We start from the raw sequence: 13129 nt of genomic DNA, 5'->3' as shown, positions 1-13129 counted from the left end.
CTTGCAGCCGGGGCTGCCAAATGCCAGGGTTGCTGAATACTAAGGATGGCTAACTTTAATTTAACCTACACTTCCTGCTTGTGACACTTCTGCATATTCTTTTTTATGCTGTTTTCTCTCTTTTATCACTGTTTTCCTACCTTTGTCTTCTTCCTTCTTTTGAACTTTTCTGCCTTTCTCTGAGTCAATGTCTGATGATGAAAAATAACTCTGGGTCCTCCAAAACAGGGCTGGTGCAAGCCACCCGAACCCACAATAAGAAATACGCATTGAACATTTGCAAGATTTACTGTACACTCCATAAACAACATTGTTCTTGGACACATGTATCCATGTATATAATAAACCCACTAATCCACAACAGGACTCCAACCAGAAACTATACAATATAATCAATTCCTAAAAAAGGCAGTACTCTATAGTACCTCACCAGGCAACATCCATTAGGATTCATCTCTAAAAAATGTCAAACAAAAGTAAATACAATATCTTCAGATTAGTTTAACTCAGGTAAATGAGTACCCCAGAACCATAACTGCCATTCAGATTCTGAAAGCTTTGTATAACCCTCAAAGTTAAAGTAAAACACCATAAAAATATGTAACATAACACTACACTAGCACATGGATGAGATGTTATATCCTGCAAGTACTGTAACATCACATAAAGATTCTGGGGCTAATTAGGATGTCAGTCGGAGGCTTTCCGACCGACATCCCTGGTTTGACTTCCGACCGCTGTATTACAATTACGGCGGTCGGAATTCAAATCGGCCCGTCAATTCAGATGACTTCCAAAGGGTTCAAGAAGCCTGTTGGCCAGTTAGAAGGGCTCCATGATCCCGTGAGGAAGGCATTTCCGCCTTCGGGATTATGATGGCACTTTCCAATAGCAAATCCATGTTGGTCTTTCTGACATGGATTTGCTGTCAGAAAATGCCTTTGGGGGCCCCTAGCTGGGCCCCCTTCCCGCCTTGTCCTCCGGTTGGGGGCTTGGGGGAACCTATGGTGCCCACCTGTAAATCCCTGCACCGTATGCCACTCGGTCCAGGAATTTACACAGGCTCCCATTTCTTTATGGGAGCTTGTGCTATGGCCGGTTTCCGACCGCAGCACAAGCTCCCATAGAGAAATGGGAGCTTGCAGTCGCATCATAATTGCGGTGTCGGGACTGGAGGTCAGTCGGTCCCGAGACCACGGCAATGTCTTTGGAGGCAACTCCGACCTACATCGTAATAAACCCCCTATGCTTGATATATCCGGAATATGATACCTCATGTGTGGTTGTGTAAAACCACTGGGCACGTATAGATTTGGAACCAAATACACTCTGGCTCATAGTTGTAGCAGTATTTCTGTTTTGGGGGCAACTGTAATCTTCTGGGAAGTACAATGTTAGCCCTCTGAATTGTGCAAAACATGACATACAGTGCTCTATAAATAAATACATACTTTTAGCACTTTCTATAGCAAAAAGTTTGGTTTTGTTGAGAAACGCTGAGTGATTGCCACAAATATATATGGAAGTATGTTTGTAGTGCCATCAAAAAGGGCTTGTGAATGTACTACTCCACTGGCCATCTAATTATATTTGCTGGATTTGAAACGTTTATGGCCCTGCCTGCAAGTCAGGTTGAGTGGAATTAACATATAGAATTCCACTCGGCCCGATAATGAGTTTGTAGGTTTTTCTGTGTGTTCCAAAACTATTCCTGATTTTTACGTCAGTAATTCCCACTGAAAGAATTGCATGAAACTTTAGCTGCATAAGCAGCTAAGCCTTAGTCCCCATTTCTTTTCTGACAGGAAGAGTATACAACCCACCCAGAGGCCCATGCACCTATTTATCACTTGCTCAGAACATGTGTTAAACCTGGGAGACCTTAGAATTCCATGTGATTTTTATGACCAGAAAAATCAGGCCTACGTGATAATTCCCCATTTCAAGGGGTTTCAGTTATAAATGGATAGTAGTGAGGTGGATTTACCACACAAAAACATTACATTTGCGTGCAAATTCACTATTATCCCACTGCTGTCCAATTCATAACTAGAGCCAAACCGGTGTTTTTGCGTATATTAATGTACAATACTTGTCATTACCAACACAAATCTTAACCTGTAGTCAATGTGCTGGTCTCCATTTTACCTACTCCTTTTAATCAGTCTGATTTCAATCTACACCAAGTTCATGCTCCACTTACTCTTTCACTGATCCGCATGAAACCCAACAAAACCAGGAAAGCAGCAGGGTGAGGCCATCTTTGATTAGTGCAAGTGTAACCATTTGGCTCCCTATTAGGGGTGTGGGAAATTACAAAGTCATAGGACTGGCAATGCTGTACATTTTTCTAAAACTACGAAAGCTTTACAAAGTGCAAACCCACAAAGGTAAAGACAGAACGTGAAGCAGCATCAGTGGCTCTTTGCAGCAGTGGTAATATGCTTTCACAGCCACAAAGAGCTATTTAGGTCAATAGAGGGAGGCAGGGGCGTAACACAGGCCCCAGCAGCACTCGCGGTGCGGGGATGCCCCCAACCTCCAGGGGGCCCCCTCAGCACCGTACTTTGGCTGGAAAGCTCCACTGGGGGGAGGAATAGCGCAGGCCCGCATTCATCTCTGATCCCCTGCTCTGAACACTACATCCCGAACAAAGAAAGTTTGCCTACTGGTTCATTTGTGCCTGCTGCCATCACTGCTGCTCATATGTATAACTTCTGCTTCAAATTTCTACATTAGGCCAATAATTGTAATTTAATTTACATTTAAATTAATTAGTATTATTTATTTTTGGGTTCTGATGGGTAATTTACAAAAGAATATTTTAGAAATGTTTTAAATATTTTTTGTAAATGTAATATTTTTTATAAATGTAAAATGTAATTTTGTTATTTACAATTTGAGGTTTTATGATTTAGATGGGTTTGGGTGGGTAAATATTTATTTTAATTTCTTATTTTTGCTTTTTATTTTGGGGATTATAATTTCATTTATGTTATAAAATTTTTTATATGTTCTTTGTTCTTCAAGTCAAGGCTTTTTTTGGTATTGCTTTAATTTAATTTAAATAAATGTGTTTTTAACAAATGTCAGATTATTTTTTATTTAGATTGTCTTTTTATTTATTTGTGTTTTTTGATATTTTTAGATGGGTAGTTTATTAAGTTGCTTTCATTTATTTGTAATTTTTATTTTGGAGATTTTATTTGCTTATTTATTTTTATAATTTTATGTATTGTTTTGGTTGTTGGGTGTATAGTGGTTGGTTAGTGTATTAAAGTGCATAATTAAAAAAAAAGTGAATATGTCATTTTTTGTTCTGTTTTTTTCAGGTTTAATAGGACTAATTTATGGGTGTTGCACTGCTTTAATAATTAGTTTTTATGGCACAAGGATGTGTGTTGCACCGGGTTAGTAATTCATTTTTGGGGTGCAGAAGTGGGTGTTGCACCTGCTTATTAATTTATTTTTTGGGTGCAGGGAAGGGTATTTCACTGGGTTAGTGATTATGTTTTAGGGCACAAGGATGGGTTTTGCACCAGATTACTAATTCGTTTTTAGGGGACATGGATGGGTATTTTACCAGATTACTAATTCATTTTTAGGGGGCATGGATGAGTGTTGCACCGGGTTACTAATTCATTTTTAAGGAGCAGGAATGCATGTTTTGACGAGTTACTAATTTTTTTTAGGGCTTCAGTGAAGGTATTTTACCAGTTACTAATTCGTTTTTAGGGCTTTTGGATGGGTGTTGCACTGGGTTACTAATTTTTTTAGGGGGCTGTGGTTATTGCACTGGTTTACAAATTAGTTTTTAGGACAAAGGGATGGGTGTTGTGCCTGGTTAATGATTCGTTTTTAGGGTGCACGGATGGGTGTTGCACCGTTTTAATAATTCATTTTTAGGGGAAAAGTTGTGTATTGCACAGCAGTACTAAGGAGTTTGTATGGCTCAGGAATGGGCAGAGAATTGGGTAGTAAGGACTTTTTACGGCTCAGGAATGAGCAGAAGATAGTGGTAGCAAGAAGTTTTTAGGACTCCGAAATGGGCATTGTTTTAAGGTTGAAAGGTGCATACTTTTTCTATTTAAGTGAATATCCTCCAATCAGACAATTATGTTTCTCCACCAAACATATATTAATTTATTGAGATGTCTTTTTTGTTTTATTTAATAATTTCTGTATATTCTAACTAAATGAATTTATATTTGTAAGATGTCTATACAATTTTGACTATATTTAATGTTTTGATATATGAATGCTTTACAATGTTTTAAAATATATTTTTCAATTTTTTCTATGTAATATATTTTTGTACAGTTATATATATTTTTTAAGTAAATATGTTTAATGGAATAATTCGATTATTAATTTCTTTTACTAATAATGTTTTTTTTGTAAACTGTTGAAGTTTAAAATACATTTTCATGAAATACATTTAATATTTTAAAAACATGTTTTATGTCTATATCCTGGTTTTCAATAGTTTGTTTATTTATAATGGTAATTTTTTATCTTGTTATCCATATTTTGGGTTTAGATATTTTTAAACTTTAGATATTTTGTATAATGGTATTTTGGATTTGGTATTTTGGTTATTTTAACTCAAAGTATAGAGTTGTCGATATTGTAGGTGTTGAAGTTTTGGGTTTGATATGTGTATATATGTATCAATAGTCTTGAAATCGATTATTAGCAGTACAATCCAAATCTTTACTTACCTATATTTAATTGCCTCCTCAATATTTTGGTTTCAATATTTTGGACATGGTTTTGTGGCCACTTCATGCTCAATATTCCAGGCTATGAAAATAGTTACATACCATTTGGCAATTCTCTTCTCCCAAGTTCCAAGATGTGCTTGCCGCCCACACACTTTATTTGTAAATAAGTTCTAAGGAGACAAGCTTGTATGATAATACTGACCGGTTATACGTGGCATAACGAATAGAGAAATGTTATTTGATAGATGGATTCTATTATCATCAATGGAACAACTACCTGGCAAAATATTAGCAGCAAAGTGTCCACTATTGTCTCCAGCATGAAGTCAGTCTTTACCTAATGGGCTATCAAAAGTGTAGCGTTAGCATGGAGAGTTCGCCACGCCTCATAGCCTCAAGTTCCTGCTCACAAATGGCTCAGCCTATGCCCGCTGTACATCTGTTCAGCCTATCACTGCCATTCTTTAGCTGTAATCTTACATGTGATTTTAAACATTAGGCGCTCATGTCCTAGTTGGGGGGTGAGGGGTCTATTTTTTTTATTCCCCTATTGGACTGCCTATACCATCTTCCGTGCGGTAAGGCATTTCCTTGATCCCGTGTGGTGCCGCACCAACTGTATCGAATCCAGTACAACATGTGGCACTACAAAGCCACAACTACATTGTGGGACATTACATTATTAAAGGTAAGTAATCACATAATTTACGGTTGAGGGTTAATTGATAGAATAGGGGGAACGTAAGTAAATGTATAAAAAGATGGGTTCAGGAGGTCCTCCCCCCGCCAAGATGTTGCAATATCGCATGTTGTAGCAGCGGCAATGTAGCGATCCACGATTTGGTGGTATTTTGTATAGTGACTTACAACCATTAAGCACTACCATCTCCCCTGTAGTGTTTTCTGCTCTTGCTCGTCTTTGGTGAGACCTTTCATCCTCGCCTGTTGTGCAGTCTCTGCCATTGCTCCTGCTGTGAACCCTTTCCCATACTCCCTTGTGGCACTGCTACTCTGTTTTCCACGCGTTTATGCCTGCACCAATTTTGCTTTGGTAAAGACTAGCCTTGCTCCCCTCTTGCACAACTTCTCCCGAGTTTTCATGTTGCTTCCTCCTACTCTCTGATGATGATGCCTGACTTTGATCATTTGAAGCGCAGCCGCTCCTACTTCTGATGAAGTAAGAACCCTTAACCCCTAAGGTGCAGTCATTCCCAATAGATTTGTAGTGTTTCAAGCAGCTGCTTTCCCTGGGTGAAGGCTGCCCTGCTTCATCATAGTTCAGCTTCTCTGGTGACCTCTGTGCTGTTGCCTCTATCTCTTCCTACATGGTGTGTCCTGAGTGTTCCTCAATAGTGTCTGTCACCAGTGCCTTCTGAGTCTGGGCTGATCTGGCTCAACGCACACTCTGAAGAATTATTGTTCTTCCAGAGAGCACCCAATCAGTGTCATCAAATGAAGCAGACTGTCCTTGAATTATTGTGTTACAAATAGTGAGCACGCAGGAAAAGAAAACAAAAACAGGAATCCGAGGCCCCCATCTCAGAAGAAAATTTCAGAGTGGAAAAAACATCATTGTCCATCTTTTTATCCAAGATAAGCCTGGTTTGCCCAGGTTTGATATAAGCCTACGTCCAGGTATAGCGCTAGGTATTTTAGAATAATAATTATTTTGCTCAGTGGAATCCATCTCATACCTAAAGAGGTTTGGGATGGATATCCAGAAGGTGCTGCATCTCTTTAAGGCCTCTGTGGCTTTTGAAACATTGTGCTTATTCAGTCCCACGTCTAAACAGTGAAACGTATCTCCTAAATATTTCTACATTCCCTCCTAACATAGCAGAGCTAGTATCTATATCGGCACCCTAAAAATGACCCCATTGGAAATAAAGTCCTCATACAACTCTGTACACCTCTATTTCTCACAGAAATAAAGAAATCACTTATGAAAACATAAGTATAGTGATATCACAGGACTCGTGCTTGTGTCTCCAAAATTGTGGTCCAAGTGACAGACCTAGAGTTCTGTGACATGGTCATATAAGATCAAAACCAGGAAGCAACCCTGACAGGTATAAAGTGCATGGACATGCACCGGAATTAACATTGGTGCTGAGAGTTTTACCTTTACCCATGGGTTTTATTGATGTGTTTATCTCCCTCACTGTTCATGATTCTTCTACTAGCAGTAAAGGACATCAACCTACCAGGGAAGCTATCACAGCAGATAGAATAATTTTTTATTCTGGTATTACTGTGATGGATAGGGAATGCTAAAATGTGACTTCATCTACGTCACAGTGGAGGTCTAGATGTTTACTGTTACTGCCACAACCGGGTATGTACTTAAATCCCTGCCGTGTCTGACCCTGGTATGCAGGCCGCCTATGCTCACGTGTGACCGGGTCCTGCTCTCTTAGTTTTCAGGCCCTTACCTCAACAGTGTGGCAGGCATTTTCTTCTCTGAGTTACAAAGAGCCATTAGTCTCTCATTAAGCAGTTTGCATATTCTCCCTTCTGACACATACTTTTTCTGCTTCCTCGCAGTATACTCTTCCCCAACCCCTTTACAATCACCTGTATTATGGCCTGGCCCTGATGCATCTTTTTTCTGCTTTCCGAGCAGATGGTATGGTTTTATCTCCCCATAGGATTCTGTCCAGTAACAGATTGTCTTTTGCCTAGCAAATGTCAATGCACCTCAATGCTGTGAGTGGGAAACAGCATTTACAACGCTGCCATTATATCGCGTTACTATTACACCGCGGTCGTTACAACGAGCGCGTTGTTAGAACGCGATGCTTTTACATCGCAGGTCATTAGATCGACTTGCTGTAAGGGGCGCTCTAACCTAAGGAATAGCATAATTTACTATTCCAACACCTTGCCTACTGTTGCGCAGGCTGGATTTGGAACAGTAAATTATACTATTCCTAAGTCCAGCGCGCCCCCTACAGCAAGTCGGTCTAATGACTTGAGATGTAAAGGTATCGCGTTCTAACAACGCGGTCGTTGTAACAACTGTGTTGTAGTAGAATGCGATGTAATAGCATGCGATGTAACATGCTATATTCCCTTGAGTTGACACTTGTTGTGACTTAACTGTTGCATTCCTTTTCCAAGCTACTTAATAAACCATATTACTTAATTCACACCTGGACTAATGGACGTCCTTTGATTACAACTTCACTCTTTCACCAGGGTCCACCTTCTCCATTCACCACAACATTTCACTGCCACCTGCGCTATACATTATGAGGTAGCTTACATACTATAAACTGCCCTCTTCCCCAAGGTGTAGCTGTGAATGATCAACATCTGCAGTGATCCTGGCTCTTGGAGTCCCATATGGAGAGGGAAAGATAAAATTACATGCGAAAGGGATATGTGAACCTATGAGTGAAAATAAAAGTGGGAAATGTATTGATCCTGGAACACTCAATGCTCAGGGAAAATATCCAAAACCGTAGGAATGAAAAGAAAATAGTGTCAAAGCCCCCAAGAACTTTCAGAATGAGAAATAGTCAAATAGGAGGTCTCTGGCTCCTTGACAGCTTACACGAATGCATATATTAGATACAGTAGAAAATAGTGATTTGAGAAATCAGGATATTTGTTGATCCCATACTCTAATGAAATGGACAGCTAAGTCTCTTCCCACAACCAGCACAGGACTCTGTCGAGTCATCCTATAGGGCAATATTTCACAGGCCTTGTGCTTTTTCAGAGCCTTGCACACATGCCACTAAATTTGTTTAAAGTTCTGAAGCAAGCCTGTCTAGTTTATTAATGATGCGGCGGTAACACAGCTACACCGCTAGATGTCATCAGATGCAGGAGCTGCCATGATTTTCTGTCTCTGGAGAATATATATTTAACTTGGTAACCTGTACTCCACCTATGTGGCCGCTGCATGAAATTTATCACACAGGCCCCACAAAAACTTCTTATATGCCTGGAACTTAGGGGCTGATTACGATGGGGGTCAGACTCATGCCCGTCATCGTATCAGGAATGGGGCCAACCGACAAGCTGTCGACGGTCCTGCACTCTGTATTACGATGCGACCGCCTTCAGGGCAGTCGCAGAGTGTATTTTTTGTATGGCAGCGTGTGCTGCAGGTAGCACCACACGCCACAGTCCAAAAAATGCACATTTTGTATATCCCTGCACTATGCAAACAGGCACCGCGTTGCAGGAATATGTAGGGGGCCCCATAAGTGCCCCCCAGGTCCTGTGTCTGGGGGCAGGGAGTAAGGGGGGTCCACTAGGGGCCCCCAATGTCCCTTTCCGCCAGCCTTTTTATGGCAGGTTCACCACCATGAAAGGACCGGTGGAAACTGTCATTGTAATGCCTACCGCGGTGCATTACAGACCGTCCGGCGGGCTCCTTGAGCCTGTCAGATTAGTGTTGGATGGTCTTTCCAAGCCCTGACCATACGCCCGCCATCCTAATGTGGCGGGTGGAAATCTTTACTGAGGTCCCACCGTCATCGTAATCAGGCCCTTAGTACTTTATTATGATAGCTAAAGTTCTTTTTCACCAAAAGTTAGATGCTGTTCTTCAAAATGCATGCCTACTGATACTAATTTGGCACTTATTCTAGGCTCACCTGAGAACACCATTGTGGGACGCAAGCAGGTGGCAATGAAAGACAAGTGACGACAGGATGAGCAGCAGCTAATAGTGTTTCAAGCAAGTTTAAATCAATTTTTTTTATCCAGAAGGCACAACTGTTGCAAGTCCTCAGCTAAGCGAACAGGACTGAGGAAGATAGTTACAAATATGTCTTCGTATCCACGACATTTCATTGAATAAAATGAGCTTTTAGGAGGCAGCGTCCAGACAATGATTGTAAGTGTAGATAAAAAGATGACAAATGTATGTAAAGTTATTCTTCTGCCTAAATAGAGAGAGGAGAAGCACTGCTTATAGAGAGAGGGATGTACATAAAAATAAGACTCCAGCACTCCCTAAATTAAGAAATGACCATCCCAGAATGAGACCAGAAGGAAAGCCTAGATGAGCAACAGGAGAGAAGCAGGGATAGTGTCTTTCTTGGTTCTCAGTCGTTCCTCTCAGAGCTGTGCCTCACCTCTTGCCAGCACCCTGCACCAGTCCCTGACAACATGCACGCCTCCCACACCCTTCTCATCTCTTACACTCTTCGGTGCTTTTACATCCCTGACACGGAACTTATTTTGTGTGACGCCCCTCCTTGCCCGAAAAGCAGAACCATCCTGGGGGGCACCCCATCTCCACAACACCTTGCCCTTCTCCTACAACACAATACTTCACTCCTTTGTCAACTTCTCCCTCGCTCCTCTCCTTCCAATTCTCTCTCTCCGAACGTCCCACTCCAGCCCCATAACACCCCCTCGCTCTCCAGGGTCCTGTTTATTTATCTGCCCTATTCTTTTGTTTGGCACCCTCTTCTTTCTATGAGCACCATGATTCAGTCCTGCAGCTCACAGTGCTGGCCTTAGCGCCTGTTGCACCTGGCGCAACAATCTTTACTTCATTCTCCGTCACTGCCACCCCTCATCTCTCCATAGACCCTCTCTCACAAGCGTTTACGTTTTTTATTGCGCTACTCATACCAATGCAGGGTGTCAGGGTACTTTACATCACAGATCTCACAGGTATTTAATTTTATTTTATAGCTCTAGTCATACCAATGCAGGGTGTCTGCGCATTTGATATTACACACACATTATGCAGAGATGATGAATCATACAAGTGTGTAAATCAATGTATAGGAAATGTTACATAAAACAATGAGGACTAAATGGTGTAGGAGTTAAGTGTCTCCATAAAAGTAGGCATTATATTTTAAAAGTGCTTGCTCTGGAGAAGCATAAACTCAGGATTAAAACGCAACACGGGGGTTGGCGTTGGCTTTATTAATAAGAATTTATTTCTACCCAAACAAAACCCTTTGAGCAAACTTTAGGATAACAAAGTACTTTGGGAATATGCTGTGCAGTTTTCATGCAGTGCTTTGAAGCCAGTTCATTGCTCACTGCTCACTGTGCTATATTAGGATTGTAACCTATGAACTACAAGTAAAAGTATCTGTGACAAAAGCAGTAACCCACTGAGCTAGCTACATAAAATACAATTCTATGATCTGCCTAGGGCACGTGCTCCCTCTGTACTTCTTTATGATGAGTCAAAACTGCTATTAGACACAACTCGGATCTCTCTAGCAGGTACATTAATCACTAGAATTATCTTGATATTGGTACTAAGTCAGCATATTTCAGAATGCAGTGTCCCCTTAACTATGCACCCAGTGTGACGGCACCAGTCACACTGCACTAAAGCTGGCAGTGGCACCATTCTCAAATTCACTCCATTCATATGCTTCTCTTTTACTTTAGTATTTAAAAATGTTCTTCATTCTGGTGCTCTAGTTTCCAAGTCCTCTCCATGGCACCTCTCTCGACGTCCTTGACCTGCCGCTCGAGCCACTGATCCCAAGTTGCTCTTCAAGTCCCCACGTCTCTTCCAAAAACTCTAATTCCAAACATCCACCGCCTCTCAACAAAAGCTCTTCTCCAATAACATCCTTAACATTCACCACTACACTCACTCTCCGCAGCACCTCACTCAGCTTAACGAGCTCCTGACCAGGCGCCTCCTGCAAATAGCAGAGGGTCGCCATTAGTCACTCCACGAGCAGAAGCCAAGGTGAAGAGTCCTTCCTCTGCTTCACCACAAAGAGGGTCTTGGTGCAGGTGCGCAATGCCCATTGGGCTCAAAGGGCTTCAGCCCTCCCCCGTCATGTGTGTGTCAGCCCGGCTGAGACAGCTCACACACAGCCGCACCGAGTACTTCCCAGGTCTTTAAAAGACCATTTACTTGCTAACGAGGCTTTGTTGTGTTTTCAGCCCTTCTTAGAGCCCCTGCATCTCCACTCTGCATATTGCTGGAGGAATTAGCCCCCCCTGAAATTTTTAGTAGCCCCCCCCCAAATTTGGCTCTAGTTGCGCCTCTGTCTTGGTGAAGTCACTGGGAGGTGACCTGGACTGGCGCCTTTAAATCATTGAGAGGCAAGGGTTCCGCCTCTTTTCCCCTCCAATGCGCACCAGCATCCAGCGTCCAGGATCAGAGAGGTCCTGGAGTTTCTTGCACGCTTTCGGGTGCTTAGCAGAGGTGAGCTCGCTGGATGGGAGGCACGGTGGGGAGCGACTGCCATTGCGTAGCTGCGGAGAGTATGCTGAGGTCAGACCCGTTGGCAGGTTCGAGTCTCAGCATTGCTTTGGAAGTGCAGGTACTGCAACACGGGCCTGTCGGTAAGATCAGTACTCACGTGAAAAAAATTAGTCGTTTGGTGCTTTGCTAGTTGCTGCTTTGCCACGCTACCAGGAGTTGGTGAGTCTACCCGGTGCAGCATTCCTTGTTATTAGTGCAGGTTCCTATGCTTCTGCATGTGTAAGGGACAGTTTTGCTTGTTTAAATGTAGCCGCTTGCTGCAGGTGCCCTGATGTGTGGTGCTCAATTTGCCACGCTACCAGGAGTTGGTGAGTCTCCCTGGTGTGGCATGCCTCTTGGAGTGCATGCTTCTTGGGGCTGCATGCTTCTGGTGCATTGGGCGTCGCGCTGCTAGTTTGTGGGGGAGGGGTCGCCTGGCCAACTAATATTTAAAAAAAAGAATTCCCAGGTTCTACAATCTTATGCTAAGCTGTAATTATGCGCACAATGAAGAGCTGCACAACTCTCGCTTTTGTCTACTGGCAGACACGTTTTTTTCCTTGAACTGAGACTTATTCTTTCTGAAAATTTGCAATTTAATTGAACATGATGTTCTTTTATGGAAGATGGCACTGAGTTACTTTTAATGTTGTTAATTGTATGACGTTTGTTATTTAATTCGCTTTATGGACACCTGCCTTTCTTTAAAATCATCTTAAGAAAAAAATGGAGGTCAAGGCAAGCTGATAGTGACTCATTTACAGTTGTTTTTATCATTTATATGTAAAAAGCTATTAAAACTTTACTTCAGCCTAAAAACAAAACAGAAAAAACACGACATAATAGTGATCTCTAATTTGTATTGTATTTTACTATCTTTTAGGAAAGAAAGGCTGCTGAAACTTACAGGTAAACGATGTTCCTTCTAAACATTTCTGTCGGGAGTGGCCAAATTGGAGACCAAGTAGGACATGGATCTCAGCCTCTGCGTCTTCGATGTCGCCCAGCCTCCCCGCTAGCCCAGATTGGCAGTGGCGGGGACGTAGAGCGGAGCGGAGAGAGCGGCTGAGGGGCTGTGTAGACTCTCCAGGGCAGGGCGGCAGCCTTGGAGGGTGATTAGAGTCTCAAATGAGGCAGGCGTAGCGGAGACCCGTAATCTTTGACCTACCGGAGAGGAGCCCACCGGAGGTGGTTTCCCAGTGCAGAGCAG

General features: G+C 42.2%; 1 protein-coding gene across 1 annotated transcript in view; it reads right to left on the bottom strand.

Moving 5' to 3' along the window:
- ZNF536 (zinc finger protein 536) overlaps window positions 1-13129 on the bottom strand; it is a 1078439-nt gene that overhangs the window by 1028652 nt on the left and 36658 nt on the right. The window lies entirely within an intron of this gene.

The sequence above is a fragment of the Triturus cristatus genome, chromosome 12 (genome assembly GCF_964204655.1).
Source record: "Triturus cristatus chromosome 12, aTriCri1.1, whole genome shotgun sequence".
Classification (NCBI taxonomy): domain Eukaryota; kingdom Metazoa; phylum Chordata; class Amphibia; order Caudata; family Salamandridae; genus Triturus; species Triturus cristatus.
The sequence above is the reverse complement of the archived record's forward strand: the minus strand, read 5'-3'. Positions and strand labels throughout refer to the sequence as shown.